At 43.2% G+C, this 26743-nt stretch overlaps 1 long non-coding RNA gene across 2 annotated transcripts in view; it reads left to right on the top strand.

The window, feature by feature from the left end:
- Positions 1-7204: 7204 nt before the first annotated feature.
- LOC127218181 (uncharacterized) overlaps positions 7205-26743 on the top strand; it is a 41331-nt gene continuing 21792 nt past the window's right edge. The window contains exons 1-3 of one of the 2 annotated variants that reach the window (XR_007834165.1): positions 7207-7329; positions 8289-8361; positions 9288-9393. This is a non-coding gene — a long non-coding RNA (uncharacterized LOC127218181). Of the gene's footprint in view, positions 7330-8288; positions 8362-9287; positions 9394-26743 lie in introns of those variants that run through there. The other variant, XR_007834164.1, reaches the window with a different exon arrangement.

The raw sequence follows: 26743 nt of genomic DNA, 5'->3' as shown, positions 1-26743 counted from the left end.
CCCACAATAAAGCAAAAGGTAAGGAGGACTTATGTCTCTTTAAAATCTGTTACATTGTCACAACTGGATGATTTTATTCTCTTTAAATTAAGACACAGCCTCCCATTTTCTCACTTCCCTAATCATCCAACTTTATCTCTCTCTCTCTCTCTCTCTCTCTCTCTCTCTCTCTCTCTCTCTGTCTGTCTCTTTCTCCCTCTGTCTTTTTCTCTGTCTCTCTGTGTGGTGTGTGTGTTTCTCTTTATGTTTCCAAAAACCTCAAACAAAAATGAAAATCAAAATAAACAGTCAAACAAAAAAAACCAAACACATGGAATCCATTTTGTTTTGGCCAATTACTACTTGGTATGGGGCCTGCCCAGAGTTTGGTCCCATGCTCATTTAAAGATGAGGAAGTCATATACAAGGATAGCAAAAAAGTTCGTCAAATTTTGTAAGTTAATAAATAACTATAATCATGATGAACTTTGTCTTATTTTTTTTACAGGTTAACATTTTTGTTAGTCAGAGAAAGTTAATCACTACTGCTTGGAAATAAAAATTAATTCAGAGAAACATGGTAAATAAAATTCTGCCAACATTTCTAAGGTAGGATATTTTAAAGTACGTTCTCAGCCAGGCAGTGGTGGTAGTGGTGGTGCACACCTTTAGTCCCAGCATTCGGGAGGTAGAGGCAGGCAGATCTACAGAGCTTGTTCCAGAACAAAGAAACCCTGTTTCAAAACAAACAAACAAATAAAGGCAAGGTCTCTCTATGTAGCCCTGGCTGTCCTGGTCCTCACTATATAGACAAGAGGCTGAATTCCCAAGTGCTGGAACTAAAGGTGTGTGCCATGTCCAGCTTTACGAAAAGAATTTAAAGGGCCATTTCTTCAATGGGCTTGTGTCTTCTCTTGGAAATGGAGATGTTATAGTGAATTTCATCTACTAAAAGCAAGACTTAACTGACATTTTGTCTTATATGTGAATCTGTTTCCACTGTTGTCCAGCTGTGTTAAGCAAGGGTTATGGAGGCCCACTGTTTTGGATGTAGAACCCTGATGAAATCCCAGGAGCAATGCCATAGCAAAATGGAATCACTCTTTTGAAATGTCACAACTAAGGAAGTAGATAGGTCTCAACAGACCAGATTTTCCTAAAATCTGAGGTTCTAGTTGTATTGAGTCATTCAAGATAAGGATAAGTACTAAGAGTACTCTGAAGGCACTTGATGTTAGCCAGCACACACACACACACACTCTCCCTTTCTCTCTCTCCTGTGTGTGTGTGTGTGTGTGTGTGTTAATCTGGTATCAGTTTTCATGTTTAAAAAAAACCACTATTTTGCTATTGTAAACTGCAAACTTTTATGCTATTTTGTAGAAGGGAGGCTATCCCAATTCATGAATCACAAGTGAAAGTCAACTATATTGATTATTACATCTATTGTAATTTTGTCTCTGGGAAGTTCTAAGAATTTTGTCATGGCTTGCACTGGTCATGTTTTTCTAGCCTAAATTTATTGCAACCATGATCTATGGAGTAGTAATATCCAGCCTTAATTCTCAATTTTGCTGTTAGTTGAGTCATGTTTAGGCCTCTTTGTGCAGACTTCTTATGCAAACCTCTACAAACTTGGGTTGGAGGCACATTTAAATTATATAGTCTCATCTTCCTAACAGTATTCTAAGCCCTCCTTCTCATTAATACAAAATGCAAGTGAATCACCCAATGTCTCAGCGTTTCCAGTGCAGAGACATGGCCAAAAATAATGAACTTGAGCCCTCTACTATATGAATTTCACCAACAGCCTTGCAATGAGAATTAATTTTGTGGACTGCACACACACACACACACACACACACACACACAACCTTATCACTATAAATCAGAAATATATAATGTTATTTCCAGACATCTTCCTTTCTTATACTCATGTCAGACATTATCAATTGATTATAGATTGTTTTTTCATTTTGTGTGTAATGAAAACATTAGTTCCCATATTAGTTATTCAGTCAAACAACATGGATGAAATTCTTTTGTAGTCATAGACAGGGAAAGATAACCTAAATGCAACTTTGAATTAAGCCAGGCCATTGAGGGCCTAGGTACTCAGCAGAAGTGGTAAGTGTGGACAGTTCCTAAATTTCATTTATTGTAATTGTGGCAACAGTTTACATTAAGGGGGTCAGTGGATCAATACATACGACATTTTCTTTCCACTTACCTCACAACATCACTATCATGGGTTATGGTTTAGAGATCTTGAATGGGATTGTTTTCTCTGCCAGTTAAGGAGTTAAAAGGCAGGGTAAATTTCCAACAGGTATTGGGAGAAGATAGCAGCAGGCAAAATCAGCTGGTAAAAAAGGCTTTTATTGGAGGTAATGAAGTACACACACACACACAGAGAGAGAGAGAGAGAGAGAGAGAGAGAGAGAGAGAGAGAGAGAGAGAGAGAGAGAGAGAGAACAAAGCACACATAGCAAAAGACTTGGAAAGTTGAGGGGCTGGGATTTTTAAAGGTCTTTTCAGGGGGTCAGGGGAATCTTCCTCCCTCAAATTAGGGATGGTCAGTTTGAAGAAAGGCAGGGAAAGCTGATAGGTCCTTAAGTCTGTGGTAAACAGGTTCTTGTTTGGCCTTATCTTGTTGGACTGGAAGTACCCCCACCACCACCTGAGACAGGGTCTCTATATAGTCTTGACTGGCCTGGAGCTCACTATGTAGACCAGGCTGGCCCCAAACTCAGATATCCACCTCGAGAAGTTGTTTTAACCTGCCAGTCTTTGTCTCTGGTCAGGAGGGTGAGGGAGACACCACCATCATTATTATCTAGTTATAGTCCCTCTTCCTGTCTGTCTGCCTATCAGGGAATCAGTCTTTTGTGAATATTGTAAACTCTTACAATAATTATCATTTCCTCTGTTCTGTAGCGTTTTAGAAGCTTAGAACCTCACCTACTGTCCACCTTCAGATACTGTTCTATATCTGATGGTTTGCAATTGGATGCCTTAATTATTATCCCTCAATGAATTTTCCCTCCAATTCTTTAAAACATTTCTCTTGTAGAATGTTGTGTACATTTTAGTAGGCTGCTTCAAATCATTTCTGGAAGATGAAAGATAACTAATGCTATCAAAATCAAAGCAGTCATTTATACCAGATGACAAGAGGCACCAAGGATATAGGACAGGCAAATATGCATGCGAGGGAAGGGGGCTCTCAAAGAGAATACCAGGCTGGCACCATGGAAACGGCCCCACCTGTAAGGGGAGGCAGGTGGTACAGCCCAGGGGAAGAGGCGTGGCCTAGGTTTCTCTCGTAACGAGAAGGCGTGACTACGGATGGAGAAGAGCAGGTGACGTGGGAGGGTCACAGAATTAATATGGGCGTGACCTTACGCTCTAATGTGAGAGTGTGGTGCTGCCGGCAGGTGAGGGAGTGAGCAAATTAATTCCTGGTTGTAGTCATAAACCCGTCTTTGGGATACCGGTGGAAATCCGGCGCCAGAGCCGGCCGTAGCACCAGGGAGAGCGATGCGGCAGGGCGGGACTTCCGGTTTATGGGCCGAAGGGGCTGGCTGGAGGTCATGAACTCACGTGCGTCGTGATGTAAGGGGGCGTGTTCAAGATGGTTGCACGCGTTAAAGGATGTTGCCGGGAGTCAGCACGGAGATCCGTCCCGGTAAGTGGGGAGACTGTAGCATTATCAACAGCGTAGCATGGCCTGTCTCTCACACACACTCTCACGCGCTCCCATGGGCCGGGGAGACCCGTAAGGTGTAGGCCCACGAGTGTAGCGGAGGTCCTGCCGAGCAAGGAAGGGGTGGGGTTGACCATAGGTCGGTTCCCAGTGCTCTCTCCTATAAAGGGTGACCAGATGACCTTTGAGGATTCTGTCCATTTAGGAGATGAGGAGACTGACTTTCTGGGAACCGAGGCTGAAGAAGCTGGAACTCCTCCGGATCTGCGTTATTGATACCCTGACTCTGTCAGGGGAATTGGAACTCATCGCCATCTCCAGGGTAGGCATCAGCAACACAATTGTGTCCAGAACACAAGTTTAAGCTTTTCCACGACTCAATTTCTTGTATCCTATTCTTTTTGTGCCCCGCCCCAGAGCGAGAGAAGAACTTCCAAAATAATGGGGTGACTGGGGTCTGTGTAACAGTCTGTTGAAAGTTACTGGGCCGAAGCTGCTGGTAAGGCATTACTGTAACTCTCCCTCATTTGTTTTTTACTGCGAGATCTTGAGAAATACTTGGATGTGTATATCTTAATTTGGATAACCTCTGTGTGTCAGTCCCTAAAAGCCACTGTTGCTCCATCCCCAGCTTTTCTTTGCTATCACTCTTCCAATGTTCCTTTTGTTCCAAGGTTTTGCAGGTGTCTGTAAAACAATCAGAAATTCCAAGTGAGCAAAGCAGTCCTGTGCATCTCTCGGAGAAGTAAATGCACGCATGGGAGCCTACTGTGAACCCAAGTTCACCCCCACTCACTGTTGCCTTCTTCACTGTTTTAGAAATGAAAATCATCCCATTGTTTTTCTCTTTTTCTTCAGGGGTTTTAAAGTCAAAATTTTGGAATTCACCAAAAGCAACACGGGCACAGTTCTCTGTGTCTTTGCCCACCTGCTTCGTCTTCTGGAGCAGACCACCATTACCTAGAATTGGAATGGAAGTAGGTTAAATGAACAAGTGGAAATATATGTTAGGGAAATGACAGAAAGAGGAAAGTGAATTGCGTTTCATTTTCTGCCACAGGTTAAAGAACTACTAAAAGGGATGTAGAGTGGGGCTTCTTAGAGTGCTTATTGGGAAAGGTGAAGGGAGAGCCCTTGCTCTTAGAGCATCCAGCTCCATATGTACTTAGTTTGTCCTGCCTGGAGACTTGCAAATATTCTCCTTTTTAATTTTTTATTTAAATTAAAAATAATCTTACTTTACATATCAATCCCAGTTCCTTTTCCCTCCAATCCTCCACTCCCCCCACCATCTCCCCATCCCACCCCCCATCCACTCCTCTGGAAGGGTGAGGCCTCCCATGGGGGATCATCAAAGTCTGTCACTTCATTTGGGGCAGGACCAAGGTCCTCCTTCCTGTATCTAAGGTGAGAGAATATCCCTACACTGTGAATGAGCTCCAAACAACGGTTCATGCACTAGGGATAAATACTGGTTCCACTGCCAGTGGCCCCAGTGCCAGTGACACCCACCTGGTTCGGTCTGGACCCCTTTGCTCATCACTCCTCCCTCTCTGCAACTGGATTCCAGGAGTTTGGCTCAGTGTTTACCTGTGGATATCTGCTTCTGCTTCCATCAGCTACTGGATGAAGGCTCTAGGATGACATTTAAGGTAGTCATCAATCTCTTTATAGGGGAAGGGCATTTAAGGTAGGTAGCCTCTCCACTATTGCTTAGATTCTTAGTTGGGGTCATTCTCACAAATCCCTGAAGATTTCTCTAGTGTCAGGTTTCTTGTTAAGCCTATAATGGCTCCCTCTATCAAGGTATCTGTTCACTTGCTCCCCTTCTCTGTTCTTCCCCCAACTGGACCTTCTTGATTCCCACCCCAATTTACTCAGGAGATCCTTCCTTTTCCCCTTCTTGGGGGTGGGAGGGGTCCTCCTTATTTCCTAGCTTCTCTAGTGGTTTGAATTGTAGGCTGGTTATCCTTTGCTCTATGTCTAATATCCATATGTGCGAGTACATACCATGTTTGTCTCTCTGTGTCTGAGTTACCTCACTCAGGATAGTTTCTTTTAGTTCCATTTGCTTTCAAATTTCAAGATTCCATTGTTTTTTTCCACTGAGTAGTACACCATTATGTAAATGTACAACATTTTCTGTATCCGTTCTTCAGTTGAGGGGCATCTAGGTTGCTTCCAGGTTCTGGCTATTACAAATAATGCTGCTATGAACATAGCTGAACAGATATCCTTGTTGTATAAATGTGCATTTTTGGATATATGCTTAAGAGTGAATTGATGGATCTTGAGTTAGACTGATTCCGAATTTCCTGAGAAGCTGCCATACTGATTTCCAAAGTGGCTGTACAAATTTGTACTCCCACCAGTAGTGGAGGAGTGTTCCCCCTTCTCTACATCCTCTCCAGCATAAACTCTCTTTGGTATTTTTGATTTTAGTCTTTCTGACAGGAGTAAGATAGTATCTCAGAGTTGTTTTCATTTGCATTTCCCTGATGGCTAAGGATATTGCAATTCCTTAAGTGCCTTTCCCCCATTTTAGAATCCTCTATTGAGAATTCTCTGGTTCTATACCTCATTTTTTAATTGGAGTATTTGGTATTTTGGTGACTAGCTTCTTGAGTTTTTATTTTTCCATATAAAGTTGAGTATTGTTCTTTCAAGGTCTGTGGAGAATTGTGCTGGGATTTTGATGGGGATTGCATTGAATCTGCAGATTGCTTTTGGTAAGATTTGCACATAATTTTCAATTTTCTGTTAACAGTTTATTTTTCTGCCCTTGATGTGTTAGGTGCCTGCAAGTTATTAGGTATCTGATTAGTATTGCAAGCTTAAGTGGTGACAAATAGCATAAAGATCATTCTTGAAGCAAAGCTCTCTGCGGATTACTGTGAAGATGGATTCTGGTTCAGAGGTCCTTGCCAGTAAGGCTCTCAAAGAATTTGTACCTATACTTAAAGGACCTGGAACTGAGCCTGTGAGTACTCTAGTTCCTTCAGCAATGCAAAAGGTTTGTTGTGTTTATAAAAATCTCACGTCAAATGTATGTACTTAGGGTGATGTTAACACTCCAGTGTGGGGTTATCTGCCTGAAGAACTGTGGGCATAACTGATATGCACAAAAAGCACCCCCTGTTATATTTTAGTTTTAACAGGCTAAACTTATGCCATGCAGAAACTGGCCAATAACTTTGAGCAGTTTCAAGTAGCCCAGAGTGTATCCATGCACTGCAATTTATTTCTGTGGATCTCAACTTGTCCAGAGTTTGGATTTTAATGTTTCCAAGTAGTTCAGGGTTAATTCTAGCTGGTCAGTTTGTAATTGTGTGTCCTACTTTAAACATGAAAAATCGGGGGATTTTTTTTTTCACATCCTCCACATTCCTTTCTTGGAAATTAAGTCCAGGTTGTGCAAATGCCACACAAAAGGGGATAATTCTATATAAGGGGTAATCATTTTCTTTAAATGTGTGTAAGTGTGTGCACGCATATACTCGCCCACAAGCTTCTGCTTGTGTCCACTAAGGTCAAAAGAAGGCATTAGATCACCTGGAGTTAAAGTCACATACATTTGAAAGCAGCCTGACATGGTCACTGAGACTTGAACTCCTAGATCATGGAGCTATCTCAGCCCCAGGAGGGTAATTATTCTCTATTGTTATGTGCTGCCCTGAGCACTGAGCTGTTGAAGGGCATTTCTGACCTATCAGTAGGCCCTTCCCCCAAAATGATCACATTCAGACTTGTCTTAAGTTTCCAAATCTCCCCTGAGGAGAACAAAATGATGTTGTTTTTAAAAAAAGCACTGAGATAAGGATAAGAGGGTACACACTTGAACTTGTATATATGTGAATGGTGATGTTTAATGAAATGGCTAATGTCTTTCAAATGGTTAATATATTAACAACGAATTAGTGTTGTCAAACATTGCTTTGCTTTATGAGTCCATGTTTCTCAACTTTTCCTTTCTGCAGTGTATTATTGTAGGAAAATGGATTTATTATCAATGCTAGTTATACCTGATCCTTGAAAATTACATCATGAATATACTACAACTGTCAGTTTATTTTCTCCAACATTGATTGTGGTCTCATTGAAATGAGTTGTCCTTGACAAATAATTTCTGGCTTCTGCTTATGCTTACATCCTACCTAGCCTGGATCATTTTGAACATGATACTTCGTGTTCTTAGGCTTAAAATGGAAAAGGGCATGTTTATCTAGTCACTGTTGTGAGGAGTTTTCTTTCTCTTGATTTTTTAATTATTATTGTTTGTTTTTATTTATGGAAGTTGGAAGCTAAAGTCTGAAGTCAGCATGCTCATGTTAGGATTGCTTGCTGGGTTTAGTCCCAACAGTGACACATGGGTATGGAGTTATTTGATTAACTCTCCATGTTGTATGCCATGTTCATGCTTTAAGTTGTTTAGAAAAATTAGGACACAATAGCCTTCATTTGGCTTTTAGAATGTTAGTTACACTGTCTAACCTGTTTTAACCCAGGAAATATGTTCTTTTCTGCTCTACTCAGTTTATGTTGTCCTGCAATAACCACCTCTCCCTTGCTTAGTTACAAAGACAATACTCATTGTTTCTGGCAGCTTCATGGGCAGAGGAATGCCTGGTGGACACTCAAGACCAAGAATGACCAAGAATGTTGAGCCATAAAGAAAGGTAAAGTACGAAATCCTTTGCTAGTTCCTCCAACACAGCATTGACTGCTGTATGTAGTAAGAGGATTGCCACCGTATCTTTAACATTCTCCTCAGATGTTTAAATCTGATTTGTTGGAAGCAGCATTGCTGAGAGGTGGTACTTTATACAGAAACCAGGATTTCAGGACACCCCTGAGCTATGTGCTTTTATCTTTGCTTGCTAAAAGTCATCTTTGGCTATGAACTAAGAATTGCTGTCTGCTGTTTTCTTAGAGAATAGGCTTTAACTGTTGACCATCCTGACTTGTAATTGAACAGTTTATATGTGTTAGTTACTCAAGATGAAAACAGTGGTGGTAGTGCATGCCCTTAATCCCAGCACTTGGGAAGCAGAGGCAGGTGAGCCTCTGTGAGTTTGAGGCTAGCCTAGTCTTCAGAGCAAGTGCCAGGATAACCAGGACTGCTATGTAGAGAAACCTTGTCTCAAAAAATATAGATGAAAACTGTCAGCGCCATTTAGTGTATTATCTAGTGAAATTGCCTAGTCACCTAGAAAAGAAATGAGGTATGAGGCCCTAAACTATGCAGATTGAATTTTATTTTGCTAATTCTTAGTGCCATATAACAGATGAGAGCTAGAATGGAAATAGTACACTGTGATGGTATTTCAGTGATTCTTAATGCTCATGATCTGTACCTTTAGAAAGAAGTAAAATGTGGTTCGTACTTAGGATCCTAGTACTAGGGAGGCCAAGGCAGGAGTTGTGAGATATTATGGGCTACATAGATATGAGACCCTATCTCACACAAAAGAATATAAATAGATGTGAGTGTGAGTCTTTGAAATGTAGCCATGAGTCGCTTGTTCACAAATAAATTTTAATTTTGTTAGTTTTATAACTGTTCCTACTCTTTGCCATTTATATTGTACATTTTTATCTTCAGAGATGGTTGTATCAGACTGCTCAGTGTCTACACTGCATTACCAAGTTCTCCCAGTTTGCCAATTAATTTTGAAAGCCATGAGACATGGAGAGCTGTAGTATTAACAAAGAATCCTGATGTTGAGTGGGATGCCCAGAGTCTTCTTTCATTAACTTTCCAATAACCTTGAGAAACAGTGAATGGAGTTTCTTGAGTTTAAGGCTATCTTCAGCTCCCTGGGACTAACAAGCAGCCCTGGAGCTAAGCCCAGGAAATACAGGCTTTCTTCGCTATGATGACTGATAATGGCATGTGAGTCCACTGCTTAGTCAACTCTGCATCAGGGTTTCGCCCCCAACCCTCATGATCCAGCAGGGCAGTCTGTGCTTCTGTGGCGGTCAAAAATGCCTTAAGGAGAGCCCGTGTATCCCAACATTAGGCCAAAGCCCACAGAGGTGGTATTTGGTTCTATAGAGAAGCACAGCCCTCAGGACAAAGACAGGCTAGAAAGCCATTGAGGGTGGAGAGCAGTGCTGTCTGGCAGGTGGGAGACAAGCCACAATGGTCATTCTCACTTTCCTAATGGGTTAGGAAGGGGGAAAGGAAACTAATTGTAGTGATTTTGTTGTTGTTTGATTTTGCGCCAAGGTCTCACTATGTAGCCCTGGCTAGCTTGGAACTCAAAAAGATATGCTTGCCACTGCCTCCTGAATGATAGGTTAAAGAAAGGCATGCTGGACAGTATATTTTATAGGTGTCCAGCATATTTTATTTAATCCTGCATATTCAGGATATTGACCTCTTAAATGCATATTCAGTCTAAGGATGATTTGTAAGTGAGGTTTTGTAGCAAGTCTTCACAGCCTGACAGATGTGCTTCATATCTAGAACCTTGGAAAACAGCAGGAAGAAACCAGGGCCTGAGAAGGAAGGGGGAAATGTGTGAGATAAGTTGGACTTCAGTCTCTAGCATGAGCACACTGACAATATGAGTAGTTTCAGGGAACTTTTGAGGGGCAGGACACAGATGTAGAAGATAGAGAGAGTGGAAGTTTCATAGACTACCTGAGCTAGGTTGGCAGTCATGGGCAAGGAGAAGAAGAGATGACCCTGAGAGATCCTTAAGGAAGAAATGATGTGCTGATTGGTGGAGTAATGGGAAGTAAAGCAAAAGAAGCATCCTTCTAGTGATGGTCTTGTCTCAGTCAATTTGCAATTTGAGGTGTGCTGACATTTTTCATGACAGTGTACCTTTTCTCACTCTATGATGGTCTCCATTACCTTTTCTGCAGTTAAGAAAAACATGTCATTTAAGAGCTTTTTATCCTATTTGGAAGGAAAAGGACAACTTCCGGGAAATTATTTCACACTGCTTTTTGTTTAAGTGGAGGAATAGAAGAGAGGGGGAAAGGAGAGTTTATGTTTTTAGAAAAACAAGCCATTGGCAAAAGGCCATATCTACCAAGACATTGGTGAGGAAGTCCTCCAGTCAGTGCCTAGGTTAGTTAGTAGTTAGTTAAAAAAAAAAAAAAAAAAAGGAGGGGGGTAATGAAATACAAATGAAGCTGAACTTGTAAGCCAATGACAAACATGATAGGAACATTTTAGCCAGAAGAAGTCAGTTAAAAGGGCAGGCCCAGTTCCCTTGGGCTGGTGGGTCTTTGGGTGAGACAACGGACAGTTTCCATTTCTTGAAGTAGTGAATGATTTTGAATGATTTAGTGCAGCATCATGGGTGTTGTTCTTTTGCTGCAGCTAATGCCTATAAAACACAAACATGAAACTCAGTGCCCACGTGGAGTTTATTGAGGGAAGGGAGAGAAAGGGGGTAGCTGGTGGCCAACGGAAAGCAGGGGAGAGAGAGAGAGAGAGGGCAAGAGCGAGAGAACGCAAGAGAGAGAGGGCAAGAGAGAGAGGGCAAGAGAGGGGCACACTTGGCGCGTTTGCTTTAAAAGGGGGGCTTGTGCATGCATAACTGAGTCCACTGGCAGCCAGCTAAAGCTTGAGCAGCCAGGTAAAGACGTAGAGATGACATAGTCATGAGTGTCCTGCCCATCATCGGGGGCAGGGTCAGCAGACTGCTGGTTCCCAACAACAGGGACCTCTTGACTATTCCATTTCCTTCCTAGTTTCTGTTTCTTCCCTTTTTTTCTGAGATAGGGTCTCTCTGTGTAGCTCTGGTTGTCTTGGAACTCGCTCTGTAGACCAGGCTGGCTTTGAACTCGCAGAAATCTGCCTGCCTCTACCACCCAAGTGCTGGAATTAAAGGTGTGCACTACTGCCGCCTGGTTCTCTTTCCCAGTTTTAACAGAGACCTTATTCATTGGCTTTGAAGGTGAACTCTGCAGCTATCTTTACAGTATGCCAGAGGGGAAGAGTGGTCTCTGTGACAGGTGTCCTTAAAACAAAACAGGAGCTGGGTGTAGTGGCCGAGTGTAGTGGCCGAGTGAGGTATTTGGGGTTTGAGGCCAGCCTGGGATACAGAGCAAGACTCTGTCTCACAAAAAGAATCAGAGCTACTTGAGGAATTTCTAAAAAGATGTCCGATCAGATTATACTATTAAAACTTGTATATGCCATTTAACATTTGTGTTCTAGTTGGTTTCTGAAATGCAAAGCTCTCTAAAGAGCAAGTTCTTTTATACTGAAAAATGAAAGCATAGCTTTGGGTCTCTCAAGAGATAAAAGAACATTGTGTTATACAAGGGAATACTAAAAACTCCTGTTTTCAGAAGCTGCTTACAGAGCATTCTGGTGCCCACTTCTGACTTCTAACTCAAAAAGTAGGCTTTCCTTTCTGTCTTTTTTGGATACTGCTCAGAAGCCTGGGAAAGCTTTCCCTGCTACTCTGGGCTTTCTTCCTCTTTCACTGAAGCCCCCTTGCTCTACTTTTCTAACATGAACGTACTGCTCCTACACTAACAGTTCAACGGCACCCCATGTTCTGTGATTGGCTTCTGCTGTTTAGTAGTTCTGCCTTCTTTCTTTTATGCTCCCATCTATAATCCTATAATAAAACTTTCTAAACTTAAAAAAAAAGACCTCACTTTTCATAGACCAAGACTTCTCAACTATGGCACTCAAAATTTTGGGCTGGAAAATTGTGGGAATGCTCCTGTATTCTCTAAGGTATAACAGCATCTCTGCCTCTCTGGCATCTATCCACTAGATGGCTCTGCTGCGCCTTTATTTGTAATAATCCAAATGGCCTATGAGGACAAGATAGTTTTTTGCTGTTGAGAGAACCACTGGTCTAGACTTTTCTAAGAGGGTTCATTGTCAATGTTGCTGGGATACTTGTACCCACCTCCCAACCCCCCCCCTCTCTCCCTCTTCCTCCCTCCCTCCTTGTCCCTCCCTTCTTCTCCCACCCCCTCTCTGTCTCTTTCCTGGAAAGAAAAACAAGGGTATTATATTGAGTTACTATTTTTAGCAACCAAAGCAAGAGACTCATTTCTTCTGTGAAGATGAATGAGAATAACCAGGTTTCTGTTTTGTGGAAATAGGAGATTTCCCAGCTCTTCATCTTAATTTACCTGTATTTAAAAAGAAATCAGGAAACAGAAAATCATAAAGGAAAAATAATTTATTTGTAGTTTGGGCAAGTGTTGAGTTGTAGGCTTATTTTAAGTGCCTTTACAGATCAGAAGACAGGTTCTTGAGGGTGGTAGTTTTATTCAACTCTGGGCTTGGGAAAATGGGGTAGAGACCACAAGCCTCACAGAAAAGCATTGCCCATTTTCCTAGGCAGCCTCAGGTCCTGTGTTTTTCCAGGGCAGTGGCTGGAAAACTTCTGCTCTTAATTTCTTTTGTTCTCCTGTAGAAAGATTTGTTCTTACTCTTATGCAGTTTGGCAGGCCCCAAGGACATCCTGCAGTTCTATTAACATACTAATAGGTAAAGGAAAGCTGTCTCCTGGAAGTTAGAGCCCAAGTGTGAGGAATTAGTTTGCAAGTGAATCATGGTGATAATCAAGTCTTTCAGGCTTTGTTTACTTTGCATATTAATGAATACTTTTTAGTCTGTTCTGTTACCTACTAGTTTAATTTCCTGTGGCTATCTTTTCCTTTTTTTTTTTTTTTGCATTAAGGTTGTTATCTTGTTTTCTTTTTTTAATTATTTTTCATATTTTACATATCGATCCCAGTTCCCTCTCACTCCCTCCCATGCCCCCCATCCCCATCCCATCACATTCCCCCCATTCCCCTTGGAGGGATACTCCCTGTGGCCATCTTAACAATTTATAGCAAGCCAGGAGACAGGCGAGAACATAGACATGTTAGCTCTGGGGTGGGTTATCTGGTCCATTCCTGGGTTAATGGGGGGAAAAAAAGGAAAGGATATGACTGCTCCTTGGTGTGGAAGAGGAGTAAGTTTATTATAGATATGTGGGAGAGCATAGTCAGAGGTGGGGGCATCTGGGAGAGTCCAGAGTAGACATGACTAGACTAAGCTGGACCATGTGGGGAGGGGGGAAGGAGAAGGGGGACTGGGTGCAGCAGCCAGGAGGTCAAAGGTCCAAGAGAAGGGTAACCAAAATGTCCAGATTATATTAAGAAGAGCCTCTGGGGGAAGGGCAACCCAGCCTCTGGGCTGGTGAGTCAGGGTAGAGGGTGGGGTATGCCAGCCATACTCTGTAACAGGAAGGAATTGAGAGATCCTGGGAAAGTTTGGTGTCCATGTCCTACTTTGATATGTTAAATAGGCACCTCAACCATTTGTCCAGGTTTGAAACTTAACACTGAGTGGAAGAGAACTGAACCCCAGGTTTTTTTCTGTTCTCTGTTATGGGGACAGTTTTTTTGTTTTGTTTTTTCTTTAAATCTGAGCTGAGGAAAATGGAGTCTTAGTGATACTGGCCTCCTCTCCTCCATTTTTAAAAGAGAACAGTCTGACTGTGTTTTTTCTGTTCTCTGTTATGGGGACAGGTTTTTGTTTTGTTTTTTCTTTAAATCTGAGCTGAGGAAAATGGAGTCTTAGTGATACTGGCCTCCTCTCCTCCATTTTTAAAAGAGAACAGTCTGACTGTGTGTGTGTGTGTGTGTGTGTGTGTGTGTGTGTGTGTGTGTGTGTGTATGTTCGTTCCCCACCCTTTATAGGCCTTGCCAAGTTCTTTGTGCCTAGGTTTAGAAGTGGAAGCCTTTTGTATTTTGTCTTCGGAGATCAGCTTCCTTGTGAACTCCTGCTTACCTGTAAAGGTCGAATTCTCTGAGTGAAAGAAGGTGAGTCTGAATGCAGGGCCCTATTGTCTTTTGTTAGACCAGGGATACTCAACCTGTGAGAGGGGTCATCTAAGACCATCAGAAAACAAAGATCTAGGACTTAGGGATTGAGTTATGAAGGTGGTCTCTATCCAGGTCTGGAGTAAGGAAGACTGACACATTTCCCTCTGGGATAACAAGTGTAAGTGCCATTCTGGCGTGCAAAGTTGGTGCCATTTGGTGGCCTGGCTTTGGAAACCATCTGGGTAAAATTTGTTTTCGTGTATAGTCCAACTCTCCCAATATCTGGACTGGGGGACCCACCAGGCAGGGCTCATAGGTCTACTGCTTGGAGATTCCTATTCTGGTATATGTTATTTGGCTAGCCCTAAGATAAATGCAGCCATTCTTTCCTATCTCTGGGTCAGCCTTGAACACATGTGAGGCAAGGGTGGAATTTCCAAGCTGTAGCATTTTTATTAACTAGACATCCTGACGGAATTTGGATGAGTTGGGGACCCCTGTCCTGGGATGGAACAGGGGCCCATGGGTTAAATTTGCCTCTGCCCACAGGAATGGAGGCATCAGCTGGGGTGGTGAATAGCTAGAGGATTGTTGGCATGTTCTATCTCCTCCGTTAGTGCTTTTGCCACCATCCTATCCTAAAATTGTGCTACCTTCCCCCATAGCTGTGGCTTTGTTATATTTAGTTCCTAAGAGACCCCATGTCTGCTCTCCCCATTAGTTCCTGACACAGAACCCTCCTTGCCCTTCTGTGGGAACACCATTCCACGCCCCAGGTGAGGAGAAGTCTATGCATTTCCAGATTTTGAGAGGGGGCTAGTTTTCTCCACTGTCATTCTCACTTCAGTAGACTTGCCTATAGACTATGTATCCCCCTTTGGCCTTAGACTGTCAAAACAGACTGGGGCAGGGTTCAGTGGTGCAGCACTTTTTTTGTGTGTTGGCCAGGAGGCAGTTAGCATTAGCTTTGTAGTTTTCCATGTCCCATCCGAAGGAGAGAAGACAGTCTCCCAAAGTAAACAGCTGGTTTTCTTAACTAGCTCCCTCCTCCTCTACCCTGTGATAATAAGGCAGCCTCCCAAGCCAGCTGGTGGGGAGTTGCATTTCCTGCCTGGTGGGGTCATTTGGAATCCCATCCATCTGGCTCAGCAGTGGGCATATCCAGGTAAGGAGTTGGTGGAGCTGGAAGGCAAATAGTAGGGCTCAGAAACTGAAGGAAGATCTGGGGTTGAAAAGGCAACATTGTATTAAAGGGAAGAAACTTCACCTGTTTAAGAGAAAAGAAATAGAACATTCCTTGGAGCAAAGATGTCAGTGATCTCCAGAACAGATGAAATGGTCTATGTTGGGCCAGGATCCACAAAAGGTATTCCTTGAGCAGTTCCGGGAAAAGCAGAAATTGAGATGTGCTCAGGGCATTCAGGGGATCTGGAAGGGAGGGGGTCAGGGGCAAAGCAGTTGGTGAGAGTTCTCAGTGATTTTCTGGAACTGGAAAGCAGGAAGCCTGAATAGCTTGAGCTTTTGGGGGCTTAGTGATGTAGTGCAAAACTGTGGGAAAGCTTTCTTAAGGCTGGAGGAGTGGACCCATAGGTAACATACTTAATTTTGCTAAAGTTGGAGTGAATAGGATGACTTTATGGGGATCCTGCTATTTAGGTGTTAGGGAAAACTGAGATGGGTCAGAGAGATGTACCATGTCTTCTGTTTGGAGAACAGTAAGAGAGGTATTGAGTAGGGTGGTGGGTAGGATGGAGTGAATGTGTTTCCAAGCTCTGTGTGCAGAAAGGACAGGAGACTGAAATAGGGAAGGAGAAGTTTGGGATTGTCAGACCCCAGGTTGTGAGGGTTCTCTCCTACATCTGTGCAAACAGACTGATTAGGGAGGGCTTATTTGGCTTGGAGTTTGAGCAAAGCCAAGGGCAGGTGTTTTCTCCAGTCCTATTTTAATTCCAGTCAGTTTTGTGAGAGTATCTTTTATGGTCCTATTTGTCCTTTCAACTTTTCCTGAGGATTGAGCATGGTAAGGGATGTTGGATTTCCAGGGGATTTGGCAGAGGTAGTTATTTGTTGGGCAAATGTTGGAAAAATGCATTTGGGGAAATTGTTTAGCTGTATGGAGGAGGGCAGCTCAAAGCAGGGAATGCTCTCAGAGAGGAGTGAGTGAACATAATATCTTTCGTGGTTGGGAAGGTCTTATACTAGAAAATACTTGTCTTTTGTCTTGAGGCACGTGAATAAAATCTATCTGCCAGTCTAGGCTAGTAACTGGCCTCTCATCTGGTGAGAGGGAAGTTGTAGAATGGGGGAAGAGGGCAGAGGTTGAAGTTAGGGTTTTCTTTTGGCAAGTCTTACAGGAGTCAGCTTTTTTTGTTTTGTTTCTGTTTTTTGTTTTTCAAGACAGGGTTTCTCTGCATTGCCTTGGCTGTCCTGGAACTCACTCTGTAGACTATGATGGCCTCTCAAAGAGATCTCCACCTCTGCCTTCTGAGTAGGAGTTGGCTTTTTAAGGAATAGCTTATTAGTGAGCATGAAGGGTGAGTAAAAAGAAAAGAGTAGAGTCTGATTAGAAGAGTGAAATGGGTGTGCAGATAGGTCAGGATGTCAGCTGTTGTGGGTGGCGACAGTTGCAGGGAGGGAGTAGTAGTCCATGTATACAAGATTGGCTCTGGGGATGTTTTTTTGTTGTTAGGACTTGATCTGGATATATTAAGATGGTCTGTTGAGCCAGTTGGTCAGTTTGATTGTCACGAAAAGAGGTGTTACTTGTCTTTTTGATGTGCCCTGTAGTGGATGATGGCCACTTGGTTGAGGAGACTGCTTCAAGGATTTCCTGTATCAAAAGGGAGTTAATAATTGGTGTTTCCTTTGTATCAGGAAGCCCCTTTCTCTCCAGGTTAAGTTGTTGGGGTATATTATGTTGTAGATATATCTGGAGTCAGTACGTATATTGACCATGAGGTTGGAAGCAAGTGTGAGAGCTTGGATGAAAGCTGTTAGTTTTGCCTGTTGGAAGTTGTATGAAGGGGTAAGGATTTGGCTTTAACTATGTGTGGACTCGTGGGAGTAGTCAGGTTCCCTTCAAGTATAGTGTATTCTGCTGTGTAAGGGTCTTGTTTTAGGGTGCTACCATCAATAAAATGATAGCTAAGGAAACTCCATTCTGTACCAGATGCCCTCCTAGTAGCCATTGGCCTCTGCCCTAAATTTTCCTGAATGATGTGTTCCTAGCAATCTGTACCCTCCTCCAGCTTCTGTGAACTCGTTTATGGCTCTGTACCAGGGAGTGAGAAAGTTCCCTTATTGCTGTATAAAGGGGGAGAGAGAGAGCGTCTCTCATAGCTGAGGGGGAAAAAGGTATTTGTGACCTCCACCTTTAAAGACAAAACTTCCATTAGCCTCTTCTGGGTTGCAGGCACACCTTCAATTTGGCTTTAAGGCTGTCCCCCTCCTAGCAATTCTTAATAAATTCAACGAATGAGAATTTGAATTGAGTCTGTTTTTTCTTTCTTGGTGTCTTGAACTCGGTAACATTTCTGGCGGCTCCAGGATATGTCCCAAGTGAGAGCAAGCCTGAGGTGGAGTTGGAGGCCTGGGGACCACAAGACCACAGCTGCCACAAGTTAAAAGTTGCTATTTGGGGATATGCCCTAGATGGGAGCAAGTTTTACAACTTCAGATGCCCAGGGCACATAGCCCTAGACAGGGGTAAGCACCCTTGCAGATGTGTGAGGCCTGGAGAGCCCAGGCTGCAACTACCACAGAGTTGCAAATGAAAACAAAAGTAAGAATTACCAGTCAATGTGTTCTGTAACTCAGACCAGTTGGTAAGTTTTGTTCTGTTTTGGAGTTTGAATATTTGGAGAGACATAGGGGAGATTGAATGCAATGGATATTGAATGCAATGGTAGACCCAGTCTCTGGGACAGAAAACATGTCCTTCTGTCCTTCTGGTTGTAGTGTGTGAGTAAAGGTGGCCACTACTTCTAAATTTGTCTGGTCTTCTGTGGCTGTATTGACATTCTGTCTATCTGTGTTACACTTGTCTGTTGGAGTGTGTGTTCAGTTTTGTTGTAGGGATAGGAGTTGGACTGATCACAGCCAATTAATCCCTCAAATGTATCTGAAGTAATTCAGGGAAATCAGGGATCTCCTGCTGGGTTCCTGGAGTGTCTCTGAGAGGCTTGCCACGAGTTCACTCCCATTGATCCTGGTGCCCCAGATAAACAGCGGGCTATTTAATACTGCTTTTGTCACCCCGTCAGCCCCAAATAGTCACAGAAACTTATAGAAGTTAGAAAGGCTTGAAGGAATGAATAGGTCACAGCTGTTGAGATAGCTCAGCAGCCTTAATAGTTGAGATCCAGATGAGAAGATGGACAAAAGGCTGGCCAGGACAACGGTAACCACTTTCAGAGAAGGATCCCAGGGAGGCCAAAAGTACCTCAGGGGACCAAATCAGCTCTCAGCCAGAGTGAGGAAGGACCAGTGTGCCTGTTGTAGAGAGAAAGGGTGCAGGGAAACAAAATGGCCAAAGATTAACAGACAAAGAAATAGAGAACTGATCTTCAGTTTGACCAGATCAGATTGATGGGGCCAGGTGCCATAGCAGTGAGTTCCCAGGAATGATCACAGGAAAAATAGGGTGCAGAACTCTCCCATTTCTGGTGGACATGGGTGCAGTCTATTCAGTCCTGACCCAACCCCTACGCCCTGTCACTAAAAGAACCACCATCTAAGGGGCCACAGGAACTGACACCTATGCCTTGACCACCAAATGAGTAGTGAAACTTGGGCAAGGTACTGTGGCTCATTCTTTTTTGTTTGTTTGCCAGATTTTCCATATCCCCTGAGTGATTGACATTTGTTAAGAAAATTTGATGCCATCATCATATTACGTGAGAATAAAAGCTCTCTGGATCTGTGGAGTCCATACTCAAAAGTCCTGGTTACTTGCCTCTTAGAAGAATTTAAAATGACAGGAATAAAAAATAAGTAATAAAAAAAAAACTGAATGGACGAGCCCCTCCTAACAGAATTAATGCTAAAGTTTCCTGGAGTGTGAGCAGAGATCAATTCTCCAAGACTGGCCTTATATTACTCACTGATTATTGTCAGCTTTGCTTGTAGGAGTAAAACAAGACTTAGTCTTGAGAGAGGTTAAAGCAGGCATTAGAAAGCATCAGCAGCCTTAGAGATGCAGGATTTTTGGTTCCGTGCCACTTGCCTTGAACACTCCACTGCTCCCTGTTGTTAAGTCAGGAACCAAAGACTATTGTCCCATTCAGGTTTTAAGGGAAATAAATAAGAGTAGAAATTATCCACACAATTGTACTAAAATCTTACACTTTTATCAGCCGACTGGGGCCACGAAAAAACTGTCTTAGACCCAACAGTTTCCTTTTTTCTCGTTGCCCCTGGTTGAGCCAATCTATATTTGCATTTGAACGAACAGACCCTGAGTCAGAGTTCAGCAACCAGTTGACCTGGATTTGACTACCATAGGGATTTAAGAACTCCCCCACTCTGATGTAACTCAGTTTGGTCCTGCTTGAATAGTGCCAACAGCACTCAAACATCACCCTCTTGCAGTATGTGGATGATCTCCTCATCACACTCTGAAAGCATGCCAACATGCTACAAAGGAACTTATTGAAACACTCCAGCAGCTGGGCTACTGAGTATCTGCCAAAAAGGCCAAGTTGTGCTCCAGTAAGGTAGCTTATCTGGGATATTGCTTAGAGGGCAGCAACAGGACCCTGTCCTTGAGCAGGATCCAGGCTATTCTGAATATCCCTGACCCACAGGATAAGGCAGATGAGAGAATCCTTGGATACTGCAGACTGTAGATGCCCAACTTTGTAGAAATAACAAAGCCTAGGAAGTACAAGAAATACCAGACCCTAGAGGGAAATGGCCCCCTGAGCGGGAAAGACAAAGAAAGGGAGGCATTCTAAAAGCCCAAGGAAGCCTTGGTGTCAGCCCCAATGCTTGGGCTATGTAACATTGCTAAACTATTCCATTTATTTGTGGATGAACTACATGGAGTGACAAAGGCATACCAAGTCAGACTTTGGAAACCTGGAAAAGGCATATGACCTATTTGTCTAAATGCCTAGACTAGTGGTTCTCAACCTATGGGTCAAACTACCCTTTCACAGGGGTCTCCTAAGATCATCAGAAAACAGATATTCACATTTTGATCCATAACAGTAGCAAAATTAAAGTTATTAAGTAACAAAAATAATTTTGTGGTTGGGGTCACCACTACATGAAGAACTGAATTAAAGGGTCACAGCATTAGGAAAGTTGAGAACCACTGGCCTAGACCCTGATGCAGCAAGATGGATGGCCTGCATCTGGGCCATTGCTGCCACAGCACTATTGCTAAAGGAAACTGATAGCTGACCATGGGGCAGGAGTTGGTTGTCAACCATTCCCCACTCCATTGAAACCCTCCTTAAGGAGCCTCTGGGCTCTGTTACTGGGATGACCTCTCCCAATACCAGCGTCGTCATTATTTGCACCCAGGATCAGATTTTCACCTACAGTGTTTAATTCAGCATCCCTCCTGCCTAACCCTGAAGTACAGCCAGCCCAAGACTGCCCAGATCAGCAGCCATCTCCAATATTAATGACCAGACCAACCCCTCAGGAAGGCAGATGCAACTTTATTATCAATGGAAGCAGTTGTGTACAAGATGAAGTCAGATATTCAGGAGGGGCTGTAGTGATATATAGATAATTTGGGCCCAGTCTCTACCTCAAGGGACAACAGCTCAAATGGCAGAGCTGATAGCCTTGACCCAGGCACTAAAATGGGGACATAGCTGCACTGTCATCATCTGTCTATACCAGTAGCCAATATGCCTTTGCCACTGCACATGTCCTAGGTGCCTTGTACCAAGAATGGGACATGTTGACCTCTGTGGAAAGAGATAAGAAACAGATCTCGGCTCTTCTAACAACTGTTTGGTTGCTTCAGAAGCTTGCTATTATTCGTTGTTCGCGACACCAAAACAGGTACTTGGTTGGAGAGTGAGGCAACAGATTGGCTGTTGCCATAGCAAAAAGAATGGCCACAGAGCCAGTGGGGCCACTACAAATGTTAGGCACTTCCTTGGTCCTCACCTTCCTACCGGAACCAGACCTGTTGCAATATCCCACGTATGTCAGTGAGGAAGAAAATTGGGCCAGACAGCAAGTTCACTAAGACAAAGGACTGGTGGGTTCTTCCAGGGGACAACCATTCTACCAGAAGCCCTGGAGCCATGCACTGGCTTACAGATTCATCAGCACACACCTGGGATCAACCAGATTAAAGGGATTAATCAGGGGCTGGTACCTCCTACTCCACCAGGTGAAAGGCTTGAAGAGATTACCTGCTGCTGTATGGTCTGTGCTCCAGAGAACCTGAGAACAGGAAAACCAGCACTCATGAGTGTATAAGAAAGGGAACATTGGCCCTGTGAACACTGGGAACTAGACTTTACCAAAGTTATTCAGATAAAGTTTGGCTACTGGCATTTGCTAGTTTTTGTAGACTTTCAGGATGGGTAAAGTCAGAAACAGCTAAGAAGCTACTAGTGGGCATCATTCTCCAATTTGGACTTCCCTCCTCTTTGGCATCTGGCAATGGTATACAGCCTTTATGGCCAAAATGTCTCAGCATGTGGCTGAAGTTCTAGGACTACATTGGAAATTACACTGTATTTATGGGCTCCAAAGCTCAGGACAGGTAGAAAGAACTAACAGGACTCTTAAAGAAACATTAAGTTCTGGGCAGAAACTGGTGAGTAGTGGACCGAATTGCTCCCTACTGTCCTTTTTAGGATCAGGTGCTCCCCATACCAAAACAAGCTTGAAATAATTTGAAATCATGTTTGGTTAACTGCCTCCACTTCTTTCTGCCAAGGGAAGGCCACAGATTATTGAAATGTCTAGTCATTCCTTCAAGACCTTACAATGACTGCACTAGACAACTAGAGACATCTGGAGTCATCTATCACACCCGCCACCTGCTCCACCCTTGATTGAACCAGCATACAAATTCCAACCTGGGGACTCCGTGTGGGTCTGCCCCTTATTCAACAAGACTCTGGAAGATTCCTGGAAGGAACTGTGTGCCATGATTGTGACAACAGTAACAGCTGTCACAGTAGAGGGGACTATAGCTGAAATCCACTCGCATCTAAAGGCGGAGAACTGCAATCCCCTTCACTTTAAAGATTGCGGCCTGGAATTAATTGATCACCACACATTGGCTTACAGGCCAGACCTGGGGATTCATTGTTAAATTTATAAATTATGGAACTAGTCCCGTGTAGAATTCACTACACAGAAAAAGGTATCAACCCGCCAGACAATCCTCTAGACCCAGAAAAAGCTGGCTACGTCAACCAAAGACTAGGCTGTCTCCTTTCCCTAGTCTCCCTCTGTAGACCACTTCAACCATGGTAATGAATCAACTCATAGTCACAATCAAAGGGCCCATAGTAACAGACTCAACCTCAACCCTACTCCAGAACAGAGTTAAAGTTTCATTCCTCAGTGATGCTGAGCTTGATACCTTAAGGTTATATAATTGAATACATCATTCACTCCTCGGCCTAGGAAGAGGTTACTAGTTTTGTCTAGGCTCAAGGTTTCCTTTTTATGTGTGCATAAGGGCCAGCCCTATTACCCCAACTACTAGCCCACCAGAAAATTTAAATTGTAACCCAGAGGGAACGAAGTTCACCTTGGGAGACCCCCAAGGAAAAGGCACTTGTTTAACCTTTAACTTATAATCACTCAGTTTCCCTTTACCCACGTGTGTAATGGTCACCTGTATACCAGCAATATCTGAACATATTAGGGTCTACTTCCTGACTCCAGTAGTGACATGGTAGGCCTGCACATTCAGCCTTGCTATGTGTGTAACAGCTGAACATCTTGAATTAGGACCACAGGAAAGAAAGATCTACATTCTCCCCAAAGTAGAGAGTATACTGGAGAGGAAGGTAGAAAATTTTGCCTGCATTTAAAGGACAATCAGTATGAGACCCAGCAGGGCCTTGTTAGGAAAAAGACAAAAGCAATCTCAATGTACTTATAGACCTCCTCTGACGAACAAGTCACAGGTGTGGGGGCCTTGGGACCATCAGTCTACATTATCCAGGACCGGAAGGTTAAAACATCTAGTAGTAAAGATATATACAGCACGTAAAGGACTTCATAGGACAACTAGAAAACCAAGTAGATTTCCTAGAACTAGTGTTATAAAACTGGTAAGGACTAGATTTGTTACTCTTGAATAAAGAAGGACTTTGTGCTGCCTTAGGTGAAAAATGCTGTTTTTTGTCAATAACTCAGGTTATATTGGAAGAACTAGATAGGGTTCAGAACAACTTAGATACAAGGGTAAAAGAGAGAACTGAGGCTTCTAACTGGTACCAGTCTGTTTTCTCTTGGTCTCCATGGCTCACAGCCCTTTAACTGCCATAGCTGAGTCCATTCTTTTACTATTCCTCAGTATTACGATTTACCCTTGCATTTTTAAAATTTTCTTTTGGTTTTTCTTTTTTTGTCTTTCAGTACAGGGTTTCTCTGTGTAGCTTTGAAACCTATCCTGGAACTTACTCTGCAAACCAAGCTGACCTTGAACTCAGAGAGGTCTGCCTGGCTCTGCCTCCTGAGTGCTGGAATTAAAGGTGTGCACCACTGCCTGGCTGGCCCTTGTATTTTAAATTGGTTGCTAACATACAATAAAGAGTCAGCTGTGCTAAAACATTAGCCTCAACACAAACTGGTGATTTGATTCATTTTGATATAAAGCCAGTGGGGAATGGAATGGCTACGGAAATGCTTAGGAGGGCACCTGGTACAGAAGAGTTAAACCCTATTCTTACCCTTCTGCACAGCATGGCTGCAATTAGGCATTAATCGAAGCCATGATGGCATGGAAACTTAGGAGGAACTATTAGGAGGGCACCTGGCACAGATAGTTAAACCCTATCCTTACCCCATCTGATTTGGCTTTAAAGCTGTGGTACTGCTACCAGTTTTTTTTTTTTTTAATAAATTCAGCTAATTACAATTTGAGTTGAGTCTGTGGTCTTGAATTCCATAACAAAACCAGTTTGGGGGGCCTATAGGGAATAATAAAAGATAATGGGCAATGGGGTTGGAGAAAACAGGCTAAGTGCTTCAGAGCAAGAAGTATTGGGACTTGATGAAGGGGTTATGAGGGAGCAGTATCGTGGGGTTGAGTAGGCATGGCTCAGATATGAGGTTGAGAAGATGGTACCCTGGATGAGAAGAGTGTTATGAAGGCTATGGCTGAGATTCTTGAGTTAGTGTGGAATGAAGATGTGTATAGGGCTATGAAATAAGATTTGTTTGCCTCAGTGCCAAGCAGGACTGGAGTCTGGACCCAAGACTTCTGGCCTCTGGTGACCATGTGTAGCTGTCTAGTGACCTGTGTCACACATACACACACCTTTGACAGGGTGTTGCAAGGGCCTGCCTCTGGTTAGTTTGTAAGAAGAGATAAAAGGTTTTGTCTACATCTCGAAGGGCTGGAGTAGGATGCAAGAGTAGGTTGAGAGGAGAAAGGAGGGATTGAAGGGATAGGAGTGGTTCTTCTAGGGGCCTTTAGTGGCCACATAGGTTGAATATTAAGGGAGATGTTGGAGATCCAGATTGAGAAGTTGGAAAGTCCTAATATAATGCAAGTCATCACCTTTGGTTTGGGGAAAGATATAGTCAAGGAGTTCCTTCTCCCTGCCTCCCTGGGTATAATTCTCTTTTTGTGAGATTGAGAGGCCAGGTGGGTGACTGAGGATTGGCAGGTCTGGGCCTTGTCTTTGGAAGCCCTCTATCCCTAATCAGTCAGATTGTTGAGGATTTATCAGTGTTGGGCATTGGTCTGAGGGGACTGGTTGTATAAGAGAAGATTGTCTGTATATTCAAGAAGGAAACTAGGGAACAAATTTTAGGTTGGTGAGATGCTGTCGTATATCGTTCCCAAAGTAATGAAGGCTGTCTCAAAATCCCTGGGACAAAACTGTTGCTAGGAACATAAGCGAAACCATCTTATATGATTTGGAATAATGTAGTGCTGGCAAGAAAGGAGCCTGCTAAGAGGCAGCTCAGATAGGACCTAGGCCCTAGGACAAGGTCTGATATGTTAATGAACCAACCACAAGGCTGCTCCTGTATAGCCAAGTCTGAGGTGAGCTTTTATGTGTTAATGAACATACTCTAAGATGGCACTGATGTGTTATTGAACCAGCCCTAAAATGTGAGTCCTTCCCTATACAAATGAAATGATAGGAGAAAATTGGGACATTGGAAGTGCCTCTAGGATTGAATTGCCATGCTCCTGAGACATGGTGTCTTAAGGACCTTCGAGATTTTCACTAGGGCTGCCATCCTGGTCTGCCACAGCAGGACTTCATGGAGGATGTGGGTTCAGCTTGCACAGCTTGTGAAGCATCATAACCAGAGAAGATTCCTCAGTGGAACCCTATATCGGCAGATTTCTGCCCAACCAACTGTTCCTCACTTGGTGAAATGTCTGTTTAACTTTTATATTAATTGGCATGGCCTTATAAGGAATGATTATAAGAGTAAACTGAGCATATTCAAAAGACAAATCTTGTGTGGATGGTTAATCCCATTGGGTGAGAATAAGACCACAACCACAATTTTGAGCTAAATTTGAAGCAATTTTAATTAAATACTGCCCTCAATGATAGTCTCTGGCCAGGTCCATTCTGGGGTTCCCAGAATGGCTACGAGTCACATTTTGCAGAGGCTTATAAAGGCAATCCCATAAGGCTACATATTTCCAGCCAGGAACAATCAGGGGCAAAGATAGACTTCCTGCCTATATGCCTCCTGCCTATATCCAGTTGGGGGCAAGCACACATCCTGACATATTTTCTGCCCACATACCTCCTCCTGCTCACGTGTAATCAACCATGTCTGTTGCAGTTGGGTCAAACAAAATTGTTTAGGGAAGCAAAAACATGTGGCTTGTTTTATATAAACAGTAGTCGCAAGCATTTCAGGAAGCATCACTTTGGACAAGTGGGGCTTACAGGTTAGAGGCATTTTTGTCCGTGGACCTCTTAGGCACAATACTTAAAACTTAAAACATAACTTTGACTCTCACAAGACAACCTGTTGAGCTGTCTTCAACTGCAATGATCCACATAAGTTTCTAGGGGTGCAGGGTGTTTGGGTCTTCCCTGGTGAAGGCAAAAAGGG

This window comes from Phodopus roborovskii, unplaced genomic scaffold (assembly GCF_943737965.1).
Source record: "Phodopus roborovskii unplaced genomic scaffold, PHOROB, whole genome shotgun sequence".
NCBI lineage: Eukaryota > Metazoa > Chordata > Mammalia > Rodentia > Cricetidae > Phodopus > Phodopus roborovskii.
This window is presented reverse-complemented; position numbering and strand designations above follow the sequence as displayed.